This window comes from Chiloscyllium plagiosum, chromosome 2 (assembly GCF_004010195.1).
Source record: "Chiloscyllium plagiosum isolate BGI_BamShark_2017 chromosome 2, ASM401019v2, whole genome shotgun sequence".
NCBI lineage: Eukaryota > Metazoa > Chordata > Chondrichthyes > Orectolobiformes > Hemiscylliidae > Chiloscyllium > Chiloscyllium plagiosum.
In genome coordinates this window covers 109,751,099-109,754,693 of record NC_057711.1, presented here as the reverse complement: position 1 = coordinate 109,754,693, position 3,595 = coordinate 109,751,099, and the positions used below count along the sequence as shown (strand labels likewise).

The 3,595-nt window shown below is 37.6% G+C and overlaps 1 long non-coding RNA gene across 1 annotated transcript; it reads left to right on the top strand.

Moving 5' to 3' along the window:
- The first annotated feature begins 1,181 nt into the window (after positions 1-1,181).
- Positions 1,182-3,280, top strand: LOC122539370. Its single transcript, XR_006309057.1, has 3 exons — positions 1,182-1,250; positions 1,354-1,440; positions 3,177-3,280. It is a non-coding gene; the product is annotated as an uncharacterized LOC122539370 (long non-coding RNA).
- The last annotated feature ends 315 nt before the right edge of the window (positions 3,281-3,595 follow it).

The following is a 3,595-nucleotide window of genomic DNA, read 5'->3' as shown; positions in this document are numbered from 1 at the left end:
GCGTTAGAGTAGTGAATAGTTGTTTAATGTTCACTTGAGTTAAATAAAAAAATGATACTATTTTCTTTAAATAGTGGAGTTTGGGAGTTCTCTGTAACTCATACCTTATAACAGATTACACGGCAAGGTGACCTTTTCTGGCTGGTTGGTTTAAGTAGCAGAAGGGATCACCACCATGTCATAACAATATTCAAGGTGGTTATTGATGCGAGTAATGTGAGTGTTGGTGCTATACTCTTACAAGAAGATGATGAGAAGATAGAAAGAGCTATTGGATATTTCTCCAGAAAATTGAACTTTCATCAACAGAAATATTTGAAAATTGAGATGGACACCTTGACCTTGGCATTACAACATCCCAAAGTTTATGTTGCCAGTAATGTGTCTGAGATAATGATATATACTGATCATAAACACATTAAAGTTTTTGGAGAAACTTAAGGACAAAAAATCTAGGTTGTTTAGATCATCCTTATTATTACAGCCATTCAATTTGAAAATTATACATGTGGCAGAGCGAGAAAATGCAATTGCCGACATATTATCGAGACTTGGATGAAAAGTGGAGGCGTTTTGGTGGCAGGAATAAACAGACTGAAATAGAGTGTAGTAGTGCATGTTTGCATGGTTATAGTCAATGTAGTGTATATATAGTAGTGTACTAACAGTGTAAGATTAAGGGTTTTAAAATGAAACCTCTTTGTATGTTCATGGTTCCTCTTTTTTTAAGGGTGGGGGCATATGTCACTTTAGCAAGGTTATTTTGTCCTTGGGTTTTTTTTTAAGAGAGGTCATAAAGGCAGAGATGCCAAAATGTCTCAGAAAGAGCCTAGTTTAACATTGTCAGGGGAGTGGCCCATTCTCCCAGTTCAGTTTTTTTTTCTAGTTTGGTATTTGTAACAGAGAAGCTGCTGGTAGCAGGCAGTCAGAAGCTGCTACAATGCAGAAAGGTTCCATGCATCAGCAGATGATCCCTGACTGACTTTTCTCTCTGAAATCATTCCAGCCTGTAAGAACCTGTGTTCAAATTTACCTTTTGCTGAAGGGTGTGCTTATGAGATGTTACAGGAATTGCGATATCAAGTTGGTTGAGTTTTTGAATGGATTAGGTTATTCTAAATTCTGTTTTCTTTTGTTTGTGTTTCAAGTGTAGAGTTTAATGAAATTTTGTTTTGTTTAAAGCTGAGCAGTTTGACCAGCTGTGCCACACCTGGAATGTGAACTTCACATCTGCCTTTAAAATAAGAAAGGTTAGTGTCTAGGCTAACTTCTTAAAATATTTTGAGGGGGTCTGGCCTGGCCCATTTTTAGTGTGAGCATTCCTGAACGATTAACCATTCTGTGTTTTCTCAGACCCTGTCAAACTAGCTGAGCAGGATTTCTTTTCTGATGCTACACATGGAGGGAGACCTGGAAAATGTTGTTCTGAAAAGAGCATCAGTAAGTTTGCAAATATACTTTTGAATTGCCGTATTTGTCTCCAGTTGTGCTATGAATGCAGATTATGGACGGAAGCAATATCAGTTGCTCATCTGGAGGTAGTTGCAATGCACCCTCTCTTGCTAGACTTGTCTATATCACTAAAGAGCTTGATTTCCCCTGTTTTGGTACTGCTTACCCATCCACAGCTTGAGAACCTTGAACCTCATTTCTCTCTCTGCAGCTTTTATCTTTCTGTTCTCCTCCTCCTTCACTGCCATTGTCTTGTCAATGCTAAGACGTCTTCTAGATCATTGGTTATAACATCTGACATGAAATTACTGATCTGCGAAGAAAGAACAGGAATGGGATGCATACCTTGCATTTGGCATCTTGTCATAGTCAATGGATCCTTTGGGGCCTCATCAGGCTGTTTTTGCCTTGAGTGAAAGACTGCATTGTTACCACGTAGACATGGAGGGATATGTTATTCATAACCCTTGACTAGATGTGCTCTTTCCTGGTTCTGCCATGTGCAACAATTTCTGTGCTTCCTATCTTAACATCACGATCTGAACTGAATTAGGTTTTATTGTCATACGTACTCAAATGTATACAGTGGAAAGTTTAGAAATTGCATCATCATGTCTCCATCTTAGGGGCAAAGGTACTTATGTACAGATATTTAAGAACAAGTTCTTAGGGGGAAAAAAATGAGAAATCCATACAAATAAATAGACCAGCATTACAGGTCATTGAAATAAATCAGAAGACTAATATGCTTTTCTCAGTGCTAGAAATCATGCTAAAAATTGCAACAGATAGATGTTGAAGTTTTTATTGGAGCTACTTGGGCTCATTCTGAATGGGTATCAGAAATAATGAAGTGGCCCCAGAAAACTCCCATGATTCTCTATGATGGCAAATTTTAGGCCATCTATAAAGAAGACATTTCATTATCTGATGTGAGACATTTTAGCTCACTTTCTTACAATATTAGCTCAGTAGCACTGGGTTAGGATAAGACAATTGAGTCGCTGGGTTTTTCAAAGCTACAGCAATTTTTAAGAATTGGCACTGTCAAGTAGCTAAGCCTTTGGCACAAGGTTATAGACAAAGTGTGGAGAAGAGGAATGGAAGAATAGAGGATTAGGTGTTGATCAATGGAAAGGACAGGAGGAGGATGTGTGCCATAGAGGAGTGCAGCAGAGTACCAGAATATGCCTGATCTCCCAGCCCAGAAACAGTGCTGAGACTGTTCTTACCTTTCCTGGACAGCAGTGCTTACCTCCTTTTGGTTTTTATGGGTTTCCCAAAGCCTGAAAAAGGAGTCATGCAGCCACAATAAAATATTCAAACATGCAATTCAAATCCTGGAAGACTTTTGGTCAAACCCTGCCGTCCAGTTTCCCTTGAAACTAAGAGTGGACAACTTTGACATGGATCATTTTGAAGTTGACATTTCACATTATTGCTTTGTTTGGGATGGGTGGTAGTGGTGGAGGAGTTAATTAACAATTGTATCAGAGAATTGGCAACTGCAAGCTAACATAGATTTCTTATAACTTCCCTCTCCTATTGACCTGTCAATGCTGCACCTTTTGATTAAAATACAAACAATTATCTATGAATAATTATTTTTTATTAAAAATTTTATTTGTAATAGTCGAAATAATGTCAAAGCTCCACTTGTTTTGGATGAAAACAGATTAACTTTTTATTAAGTGTGGCTGAGTGTTGATAGCTTTTTTTCATAGCTGGAGAACTGCGGTGGAGAATAATCCCAAATGCACTCTTCTCCTATCATTTGACAACTGACATTTCTCGGTTTGAAAGACTGCAATCATAATTCCGGAGGAAGGATTTTGCAGAAATATGAGAGATTCAACTTCTACTGCATTTTAACAATGTATGTATGTGAGTTGTGTGATACAGTAAATATTAATATTGCAGCTTCTGAATGAAGGCGGTAGTTAAATAATAGATTCACTGCCAGCATAGCAGGTGCAATGAAATGTTATGCAGTGATGGTCTTTATATTGAAAACAAATTATGTTGTAATGCTGTGCAATAACTGATCAGTCAGAACATACAATTATCAATAAGAATTCCTTTGAAACACATGGTAGTTGGTTGCACATACATTTAAAGCACTCTATTAAGTATTCTGTCAGGA